Here is a 12390-nt window from a genome sequence, read left to right as displayed (position 1 = left end):
TGGAAAACAACTTTCTGCAGTATCAGGCACACTTTGCCCTTTAAGTACGAGTGTTGCCTACAGGCGGCAAACCTGAAAATGTTTTTCTTGCACAGTTTGGCACTGAGAATAGAGTTTCTTGCTAAATTCCTTCAACCAACAGTGAACAACAGGTGGGAAGCTTCATTTGCTGGATTGTTGTTGCGGTAGTTGCCTGAAAACATGGCTTGTGCCTACGAGTTTGATTGGCCACACTCGTGACCAATCACATCCGTGCAGAAAACGTCGCGGACGTCGAGATGCAAGATCCCTGGCTGCAGTGATATCACGCAGTTAGTGTAACGCAAGTGCAATGTGTATGACAATTTGTATTCACATAAAATTACAACACATATCAAGGAACATTGCGTATTCTGTACTGTTTGTGCCATGGTGGGACCCGAGAGGGTCGAAATGATTCCGGAGTACCCCAACACGGCGTACCCCAATAATCGTAACGTGTTCATAGAACGTAAATGTTAAACTCTTTTGTATTCTGTGCTGAAGCTCTCTTTTAATTGTCATAATCTGTTCGTGAATATTTTTAACTCTGTGCAATTCCTCATCTGTTAACACGCTCATCACAGTCTACATCGCGGCCGCTTCTGTGCTTGTGACTTTGTTTATGAACTCATTGTGGTGCGACTTGCCTTTGCCTTTTAAAATTTATATGCTCGTGGGTGTATAGGGCTGTGTGCTGTGCACTGCTGGCCCTATGACGGTGTTTCTTTTCACATTTTTACTACATATATTTTAATATTGTTGATTCTGCTCTCTTAAAAAGAATAGGCGTCACCATTACAGGGTGACTTCCATCTATTTCTTTTATTTTCGTATCCCCAAATTTAATGTATTGCCCATTCTGCAGGATTGGCCAAAATTGGGCACGCTCCCAGTGGCCCATACCGAATAGCTAAGTCAAGGTAAGAGTAAATCAAAGAAGCAGTGAAATGTAATTCCCTATTCTACTAACGGATCAGTGTGCTTTAGAGAGGCGTGTGAACCGACATTACTTGTTCATATTTTATGATGGATTCGTAGTGTGACATCACCATTCTAGAGGATTGGCCAAGAACGGGCCCACACGCCCTGGCACATACTGAGTTGCTAAAGCAAAGAATCTGGTAACTATATTTCGGCACTCCATTAGCAGATTGGTGTGCTTTAGCGATGCGCGTGAGCTGACATGAAATGTTTAGGCTTTATTTAGGATTTTTTTATTTAGGCAGAACAGAGGTGCGCATATTTCGTCAGCATACAAAGGTTATACGAACCACTTCGGGGCTAATTTCACATAACCTTTACATATACGTATCCTCAAATACATCCGCCGAGATAGCGACTCACCCAACAGCGGACCGGCAACCACGCCAATCCCGGGAATGTAGTCAACGAAAGCTTCGTTTAAACAAAACAAAACAAAACCTTACCAAAAGGTCTTTATGCGTAATTACATGCAAGTGCGACGTGGATGCAGCCTGTAGTCACTTCCTAAAAACGGTGTAGTATTGAATGCACGTTTTGGAGCCCGAATTTTGGAACCCGCGAGGTCGTCATTCTGAAATAGTGGTCTATTCCGAACCTGTCCGGTCATAAAAATGAGTAAGCCCAATGAGGGGGGCCTCTTTCTATGTTCCAAAACACTGATTCATTGGTTTCCTTTAATGAAACAGATGACACTATCGCGTCAGTGTAGGAGTTGGGCAAACAGAGAATAATCGTGAATGTCCAAAAGTTACTAAATATTAAGCATGAAATGCTTTTAGCTACCATTGTCGGCGACCTTCGAGTGACCTTGAGCCAAAAGCCAGAGCCGTTATACGGCCGGGTACTCAAACGAGAACATCCAGGTAAGTTGCGAGAACAAAACGAGATTATCCGACCAGCCAGTCAAAAGTTTAGAAAATGTGGTCTGTGGCTCCCAATTTATGTGCAGAATCGCATTACATACGCCAGTTACTGCCGAAAGAAGTTACAAAAACTATTGCTTCTGGTTTCTTCCTAATGCTTGTTCACAATATCAGTCAAGCTGTAACTTCCAGTACACTGAAGTGTTATTTGTCATTTCCAATTGTGAAGTTCAAAAGGCAGATACAAGGCACCATACATTTGATTGTCATCTTTTGGCGCTGAGACAGGGTTGCCTGTCTTATTTTCAACGACAGAGGTCCGTGAGTTGGCCGCACATTCGCAACCGACCACTTCAATGCGAGAAAAAGAAAAAGTAGCGACAGACGCTGAGCGTGCGGCGGAGGTCGGTTAAGTTTAGTCGGTGCCAAATCTGCTAAACCATAACAAAAAATTAAAAGGAGCACAGACCACCCGCTCGATCATGAGTCAAAGCCTGAAAAAAGCTTGATCTCAATTCGGGATGTCGCACTAAATTCACTTTAGCGTGCACGAGCCGAGAATGTTTACTTTCTTTTTCTGCTGTTTTACTCCCGAGTAACAGTTTGCGCCAAACCAAAAAAGGCTCTATATAAACAACACTCGTGGAAGCGACACATAAAGCGTGTTCCAGTCAAGTATGACCGGGGCCCTATGCGTGCTTCTTCTCAGTGAGTGCAAACATTCCACGCTTCCGCGGAAGTTACGAAACTAGGACAGAAATCCGCGCTGCGTAATTGCATAGGAAGAGCGTGCTTAGGCAGCGGCGGTTCACCGAATGGGCGGAGCATATAAATAAACAAATATATAAGAAAACTGAACTTCTGACTACTTTCACATCTACCATGAAACAACCCATTTATTCATGAAGTGGGACAATGCTCCTAAAGTCTCCTAGAAGAAAAAGAACAACTACTTTATTAAAAGGTCCGGCGAGTTGTTCGGGAATTTGGGCGAATTGGGGCTTGTGGCGTCGACCACAAGCCCTTGAGCTGTGCCGTCTTCCTCGGCCCGCTATATAGCCCAAAGGTATTTTGTTTAACACAGGGACTCTAAATTTGTAGAAAAAAAATTGATCATGTAGCAATATTTAAATCATATCTGGAAAACAGTTGTACTTACAAAAAGTAATTGATCACGAATATTGATATCTTATACGTGATTAGTTCTATAGCAAACTGAGCCAAAATATCTGTTAGGAGTAGATGTGCTGGTTATTACTTGGTTTACAACAAGGCTAAGTGCTGGGCCGTTTGCTACATGTGCCGTTTATTGATGAATGCTGCCTAGAGGTAACATGCCAGGAACTTTTTTTTCTGGCGTAGTGTCGGTATCGAATACGAAGTTTCTAGCCAAAAGTCTTCGATCAAAACTGCATTAACGACAGGTACCAAGCATCATTTGACGGTTAAGAGCAGGAACACAGGACCAGATATATGTAGTTCGGCACGTGACTGTTTCGTCTTAAAGCACACTCACAAGAGCGTGCTTTAAGACGACCTATGCAAGATCTCCGGCTGGAGACCTATGCAAGATCTCCGGCTGTGGGGTATCACGTATGGTACGTAAAGCAAGTAAAATGTACACCTATGGTTCACATATGACGAGAGCTGTCGGCAGAAATTCCAAACGAAGCCAATAGTAGCTTGGGGTGAAGCCCACTTGCAGCTTTCAGCCAGGGGTTTTCCCTCTAACGCCACAAATGTTTCCGCAAAATGTTCTTCTTTTTGTTGAATAAACTTATTCTCGATGTGTTTCGCACTTTTAGATAGAAAATATTCGTTTTGTTTTGCATTCACATCTGGCGTCATGAAAGACCTAACAAAGACACACACCTGCGAAAGAAACGCACACGCAAGAAACAATGAATACACAAGAGGATTGCTGGGCAAACAATTGAACTTTATCGTTGACACAAACCGGCAAGGTCTCACCAAGCGCATGCGCCAGCACAAAGAAACAGTATTACCACCCCTAGTTAAACATATTGTCACTTATACATACTATCACATTCCAGAATCTAGATACGAACACTCTTTTTCAGTTAACGAGAGTGATGGTACACCGATCGTATATGTCATTGTACTTCCTAGTCTAAAATTATCTTAATCTTAATGTTAACCTAAAAACTATATCTGCCAGGTCGCCTTTTTCCACTGCCAAGAATTATTACAGCACTTAATAGTGGGACGCAACCACATCGACTGCAATGATTGGTTGAATGACCCTCATCTCCAGAGGACACCTTGTGTATGTGATCCCTGAGCCTCTGGTTTATATACTGCTCTGTTTGACGAATATAGACATTTCCGCAAAAGGCAGGCATTTTGTATACCGCTTGTGAGGCACAGTTAACCAATTTGTTCCGACGATTAGTAGAGTACCGGTAACTGCTTTCGCAATCTGCCGAAATGCGCGAATACAAAGCAGACAACTTTGACGGCAGGAGAAACATGACGTTTACGCCTGGCCGTTCCGCCACTTTCTTTAAACAATGTGACACTTTATGCAAGTATAGGGAACCACCTACACCTTGTTGCACTCCTGCTCATTTTCTTTTTTGGCGAAGTGTGCCCTTGATTTGCTTCAGAAGAGTCCCAGACAATGTTTTAGTCGTGCCTGCGGATATCCAGCTTCCGACAGGCGTTCCAGTTACAATTTAAAGTTTGCCATCAGAGTGTGCGCGCAGCTCTTACTGAATGCATTTTGCAAACATGACTGGCAATTGAGTTTTTCATTAGTTAGGAAAGGTTTGACTCAGCACCGCTTTCTTCGATCTCGGTGAATACGTACGTCTAACATACATATCCTTGGCAAGTAAAAACTAGCAGCACGGTAAAAAAGCCGGGTACAGTTATTACTAGGTTATTCAAAGGTAAAACGTAGTTCACTCGAACAAGCTCACTCGTTCGAGACATATTTAATTGTCTCGAACGTTATTCACTGAGGCTAAAACAGGGCCATTGGATAAAACCTTTAGAATGATAAAAAAAATCAACAACGCATTGAAATAGTTGAAGCACAAGCTTATTGTTGTATTTTCCTTGTAGATCGTTCTCAAAGCTTCTTGAAAGATGTTACAGAACACTGGTGCTAAACATGAACTGATACCGACCCCTTTTACCTTTACACAAAGTATTTCATGGAATTCAATGAGTGTCGAATATAAATACTTTCATAGCAATCCCCCCCCCCCCCCCAAAAAAAAAAAAAGCTCCGGCACTTACGCCACATACATCCTGGAAGGACACTTCACCGGATTCCTCAATAAGGTCTCTGACTGCTGCGACAAGTTCATTTCGAGGAACCGAGTAGTACAAGTCCTCTATGTGAATCGTGAATAGTGAAAGAGTCATCCGGAACAAGAGCGTCGAGCTTGCTTTGCAGGTACTTTCCAACGGTTTTCTGCCAATTCCCCCCTTAGGTTACTCGTTCGAAGTGGGCAGCGCGATTTGCGGGTACCCGCGCACAAAACTACGCTCGCATAAAAGGCTGCCTCTAGTTTGCCTAATTTGACAACTTATGCTGAAGAAATTCGTACTTTTACTCGAGCACCTACACACCTGGTGCCAATCAAGTATTGGGGAGGAGGGCTCGACCCTCTGTGCAGCTGTGTAACAGCTGTGCCACCTTAAAAGGTATAAAGACGCAACAGCACAGCTGTAAACGACACACTGAAAAAAATTAGGCAGAACCTTTCTCACGATGACGGTCAATAGTTATAATGCGTTGAGCATTGAATTAATACAGGGACACCGCGCATTGCCACCGTTGAAACGAGTAACGTATGAGCTCTGTACAGCCGTGGGAGTCCTATTTCGCGCTTCCCTAAGACCATTTGGCCCCATCTAGCGGCGTCACCACGAAGCGTGGTCGATGCCTCCGAAATGGATGGCGCGCCGGTGCGTTTGAGCGCTCAGAAACGCGTCATGCAGCAACCGGGATCCTCTCTCTCTCACGCTTCTTTCCGAACTCATGCTGCCATCTAGTGGTGCTGCCGAGAATTGCGCGCGTAGCCTCTGAGAGGAGAAGCGTGGCGCACCGGTGAGTGCTAACGCTCAGAATTGTTCACTCGCTTGAGGCACACCTGCAGGGGCACATACTCAGAGACCCAAGTTGGCGAGAATTTCATAGAAGAGCCGCACGTACCCAGTGCATTTGTGGCGCAGCCTGCTAAAAAAGCATCGGGTTGCTGTCCTCGAGGAACCCTTGTAACGAGGGTTCGAATTCCCTCAGCATCGGATAAATTTAACGGCTCTTTTATTGCGATAGCAATTTTATCGACACTCCAAAGCGGATTTCTGCCGTCGGCGTCGCCGTCGCCGTCACGGTGAGGTTCCGTATGACGTCAACGGCGATGAAATCGTCGCCGCGCTCCGGACGCAGTATGTGCGAGTGAAAGGCCGCGAGGGACGCGCGCTTTCACAGGGAGCGAACGCACGTCGAAGAGCAAACGCGCGTTCTGCGCAATGCTCTCTTAAGGGCTGCAGAATTAAGCGTCTTTTTCCTCCTTTCCATATATAGAGAGCAAACGTGACTGTTTCCGTCGCGCGAAAGGCTGTGGGGTGACGGGAGGGAGAGAGAGAGGGGAGGCGACGTTTAGCTGCGGCACGAAATGCGTATTTATATAAAAACGCCATGCCCGTTCAGTGCGAACGCGGGCAAAACGCCGACGGCGTCGACAACAGTTGTGCGCGTTGCTGGTGCTGCTGCATGTCCAAGTTTATACAGCTGATAAAACTACTATCCTTACTTCGTATAGCTCTCTACTAATTTTATATCGCAAGTGATGCTTCGCCTTTCGGGTGAAACTGCGACAACTTTTTTGACAGTGTAGAGCGGCACGTTCCCAGTGGCACACACTTAGTTACCCAAGTTGACGTCAAAGACGTTCTATGAAGAGCGGCACACGTCTGCTGGCTCATACCCAGTGTCCCAAGTTCGCATAAAAGAGGTTGATTGAAGACCAGCACAGACCGAGTGTGAACAAGCCAGCGTCAAAGAGTTTCAGTTAACAGTGGTTTCTACCCAGTCCCGCATCCACAGCGACCCAGGTAGGCGATAATATAGTTAGAGGACATACATACATACGTACATACATACATACATACATACATACATACATACATACATACATACATACATACACACATACATACATACATACGTACGTACATACATACATACATACATACATACATACATACATACATACATACATACATACGTACGTACGTACGTACATACATACATACATACGTACATACATACATACGTACGTACGTACGTACATACATACATACATACATACATATCAACCATAAAGTGCGTGAAGGACCCTAAGAATGCGAACACATAAAATAATTCCTGCAGCAAACGCCTGGGGCGAAGGAGGGCAGCTGTCGGCTCTATCCGACACTGCACTTCGAGGCGCATTAATTGCAGCACATCGCATGACGTGTTGATCGACGGAGCAACGTAGTCTGTCACCAGTCCAGCCCATGTAGGAAAGAAACAAAACAGGAGAGGCCCTGACGTCACGTTTTTGAAGCCGGAAGTGCAGCCATGTTGGTGTGCCATCTCCCTCTGCGCCTCCAATCAAGGGTTCTGAAGCTCGCCGGAGCAGATGGACGCGAACTTTGAACTTGCACTGTTACGAGCCACCGGAAATGTGTGGTGCCGACGCGCATCAAAACAAAGCCTACGAACTTCTGTAGCAGTTTTAGTGAAGCAGACGCGCTCCTGTGTTTTTCCGCGGCACGTTGAAGAAGACGACGAAGACCCGCGCCGTGATTGTTCATTGTGTTTATTGCTGGGAGACACTCACACTAACAGACAAAAAACACAACTTTCAAGCTTGCACGCCACAATCCAAAGTCAGCTTTTCTCGCGAACAAAAGGTGCTGTGAGAAAGACACCGGCGGAAAAATCTTATCTCACTTTTCAGAGGCCGATAGCAGCAGCGAAAGCTTCAGGAACGCGGTTGCTTTGGCAACGGGTACATTTGGGGTACCCGTCCCAGTGCTCCTTTGCGAAAAACAGCACGTGACTTCCGCCACACTCTCTCCGATACGTCCGCGCTGGCCGGGGCCTCTCCTGGGTTTCCTTCCTCCATGGTCCAGCCGATTGTCCAGCTTTGATGACGATGATTACGGTGATGATCCGCATATATAATGCGTAGCCACTAAGGGGGATAGGCCAAGAATCGGATGGCAGAAGGTACCTTAAAAGGAATTCTTATACTTGGAGGAGAAAGAAAAAAATCTAAAAGGAAAAAAAAAACAAGACTAGTATGCGGGTGAGCGGTGAAAAGTAACTGTAATCAATTTATGAAGTAGGTAATAATGAGGGAAGAATAAATTACACTGTAATACAGAATATAGAAAAACAATTTCAGGGAAAATAAAAGTGGGCTGAGAGAAACAGCTACTCTGTTTTGTTTTTTTTTGCATTTGAAACATAAATCGAAGCAACAAAACCATCCCTTGCAGGCTAGCATTTTATTCAAAATGGGATGCTCTGTGGGCCCTACGCTAAGGTGCTAATAAATACGCCATTTCGTTTAGACACGTATAAACCGTGGTGGGCTGGTGCCCTAGTAAATAGATTTTTCGTAAGCTTGTAGGGACATTTCGGAATAACATTTCGGAGAGTTGTATTCGTAGGCGTGGAAAGCGAAGAATACATCGAAAGAAAGTCTGTGACTATAACAGCTGTGAATTCCATCATCATAGTCGTCATTGTAGTAGTAGTAGTAGTAGTAGTAGTAGTAGTAGTAGTAGTAGTAGTAGTAGTAGTAGTAGTAGTAGTAGTAGTAGCAGTAGCAGTAGTAGCAGTAGTAGTAGTAGTAGTAGTAGTAGTAGTAGTAGTAGTGGTAGTAGTAGTAGTAGCAATAGCAGTAGTAAGTTGCACCCACTCACTGGAGTGAAGAGGCTCCAAGAATCGGCTGCTCACACAAGCAGAGAGGGCAAATGAAAACAGCAACAATTAACCTATGAGCGAGGAAAGTCCACGGAAAGAAAACTTAAAAGAAATTGAAGAAGAAACCAAAGAGCTCGGCAAGGGACCTATGTCACCTTCCTCGAGCATTGCGTGTGTCACGAGGCACTATACTTAATCTCCAGCTTCAACAGCTAGTCTATATAACCAGGCTAAGGGATCCGACCAACATATCAATCTCGGCATGCCTGTGATGTTGTAGACCACTTAATCTGCTCTTGCAGCGTACGAGTATTCACACTCCAAAGGACCACTCTGACGTCTGCACTGATTGTTCTTGAGTTATCACGCCTGTTGCTACGACTGATATTCTTCATTTCATTTTATTACATTAATATACCTCGTGGAGAGGGGGGGGGGAATGTGTAACTTGATTGGTTACACCAATAAATACAGTGTTTATACATTTTATTGTAATAGAAGCACATCAATGCGCAATCAGTAAAAGTGGAACAATTAAGGACATTTAAATGTAGACATAGTGGCACAGTAAACTCGTATCTTCAAGTAGCAGAGAAACGCAGTCAATAAATGCCAATAAAATGAAAATATACTTACATGCCATAAGCGCAGACCCTGAAGTGTAAAAATGTGTAATGTGGGCATTTATCAATAACTCTGGGCGACTGATGGCGGTCACATGATGGCGAAAGCTGTTAGAGTCCGTGGCTGCTCGGAAGAAAAATGAAGCGGCTTAAGTCTATCGCCCATCCCCGTGCGGCTTAAGCACGGGGATGGGCGATAGAATATAATAGAATATAGAATTGATTTATTTTGCGCCACAAGGATGAGGAAGTCGAGGGTGATAGCTACAGTGACCTTCACTGGTCCACAGCCACGTGATCGAATCCATCCATTCTTTGGCCAATCCCCCATAGTAGGTATGAGCTACATGTAGGATGAACACCAACAATAACCATATCATACACATTTGCAACAGTGCAGGTGCGCATAATTACGCTGGTCGCAATACTGAACAGCCACATGTAAAAAAAAAAGGTACAAAGGTGGAGAAGAAAAGTATAAGCTTAGGGTGAAACATAGATCACGTAGATGTAGCCTAATCATACGAAACATAACCAGTATTTATCGCTCGAACAGAAAAGATATAATGAATGCAAGAATATTATAGAAAACTGTTCGGCAGTGCATCATTGCAACACATGTAAACAATACAGAAGACAAAGGTGTCGCACATGGCTCGATGTTATCTTGTTGCTGACGATTTATTAGTTTTGGCAGTTGACTTGAAATAAGCTGCCTGCTTACGCACAATACGTGCGTTGTGTGAACAAGCCATAAGGAACCGTAGTACTACAATTAGTGTCCTAGTTAAGGAAGCCAGCGTTGTATAGTGTTTTGTGCTGGACATATTAGACCATGGTTCTTTACTGTACTGAAAATTGCACAGATCCCAATTTTTTTATGCAGGTTGCTTTTGTAGTTCCTACCCCAAACGATATGACAATATTTCGAATGCGAGAAAAATATCGAATCAATTATAATTTCTTTGATCTTAAGATGAAGTAAAGTACTATAGCGATTTAATTAGCGAACTCATGCTAACTCTGGGAGGACAGATCCCACAGCATGATTTCTCTAAATATGGCACCGAAGGAGTTGAATGTATCCTCAGTTCCAATTTCATCACAGGCGATCTTAGGCGTTTTTGTCATGTGTACAAATACCCCTTTGGATGGAAGATGACTGCTTTACTTCTGTTTGCAGTTATTCAAAGCCCGTTTCAGCTGCGTCTACCTGTAAAACTTCGCTTGAGTTATCTTCGCATTGTCTATGCGAAGAAAGATGTCTTCAACCTCTGAAGGAAATGCGTTGAGATAGGCGGGAATGTGCTGTGATATAAGGTGCGCGGTGCAGCGCAGAATGAAAAATGAAAGCTTGTGAATTAGTACATACTTTTAGCTTTGCGTGATACATGATAGTTTAAGATGATACGTGATACACAGGGCTCTCTGCGCATGCGCCGCCTCTCCGTGGAATTGTATTAGACACCTTCCAGGTGAAAATGCAATCACTTTCATGGCTCGGTGCCATCTGTCTGGGTTTAGCAGCGTCAAAACAAACAGCTGATCTCGATAATAGCGACAAAGCTTTTGGTGATCGTGAGATGGCGCTTTGCTGTTTATTCTTTGTTGTTCTTGAAGGGGAGCAACCGATAATACAATCTGGTGGGTCGTTATAGCGCAAGGCCACTTTCATGAGCGGCATGTCCAGAATTTAATGGGAAAGAAACACAAGGAAGGAATGATATATTTCGTGAGGCATGGCGGCGTAAGAGAAAATCCGAAGAGGATGAGAAAGTCGCCTGATGTCACGGTTGCCTCGCTGCAAGGTGTCCAAAGGTGGGCGGTTCACGAACTTTTGGTCCATGCCCTCGCGATAACCTTCAAAAAGGTCGGCGACATATCATTGCCCTTTCATATTTACATGGAATATTGACCTTGAGTCCTTGCGCTCCTGCCCTTAAGGTAAGGTCAACCAGCGGTCCCACGCCCACTCCCTTGACATGTTTCCTCGCCTTGCACGCAGTACAGAACAGAAGGTTCCGGCTCGTTGAACAACTTCCCAGCAAGGTCTATTCGTTAGCGGGACACGCTTCGCTGACATCTGTTGTGGGCTGATTCGTTAGGGCCGTTAGCGCCGTAAGCGCTGCCCGAGGCAGTGCTTACTGTGCTTACTTTATCTAACACACTTAGATCTCCTTGTAGAAATTTGGAGTGCAAAAAAAAAGAACACATTCTGCATAAACCGTCAACGAGGATTCTCAGTGGCCAGTTGTAAGCAAATAGACGAATACTTTTTGACTTTATTAAAAGAATGCTGCGCTTTGAGGCGTATGTTTCCAGCAGTGAGTAGGTAGCGTTTGTCGTTTTTGTTTCTAGCAGGTAATGTTTGTCGTTTTATTGCGTCCGTAGAGAGCAGAGCCATTAACTAGAACATCAGGTCTACCGGTGCTAACATAAGGGGCACAAACCTTGAAGTTAACAAAGAAGCTCGAGAGCAGGTTAAGGACAGCAAAAAAGCGCAAGTGAAGGGAAATGTTAGGCGTAACGTTAAGAGACAGAAGAGAGCGGTGTGGATCAGAGAGCAAACGGGAATAACCGATATTCTAATTGATATTAGGAGAAAAATATGGAGCTGGGCAGGCCATGTATGCATGGGCTAGATAACCGGTGGACCATTAGAGTTACAGAATAGGTGCCAAGAGAAGGGAAGCGCTGTCCAGGACAGCAGAAAACTAGGTGGGGTGATGAAATGAGAAAATTTGCAGGTAGAAATTGGAATCATCTAGCGCAAGACAGGGGTAACTGGACATCGCAGGGTGAGGCCTTCGTCCTGCAGTGGACATAAATATAGGCTGATGATGATGATGATGATGATTACACGTGGCTATACATATAAGCCAATGTGTCATATCTGTGGCATCGCTGTAACTACAGAAAAATCTTGTATGCATCATATGCC

Source organism: Dermacentor silvarum, chromosome 9 (genome assembly GCF_013339745.2).
Source record: "Dermacentor silvarum isolate Dsil-2018 chromosome 9, BIME_Dsil_1.4, whole genome shotgun sequence".
NCBI classification, from domain to species: domain Eukaryota; kingdom Metazoa; phylum Arthropoda; class Arachnida; order Ixodida; family Ixodidae; genus Dermacentor; species Dermacentor silvarum.
Note: the sequence above shows the minus strand (reverse complement) of the source record.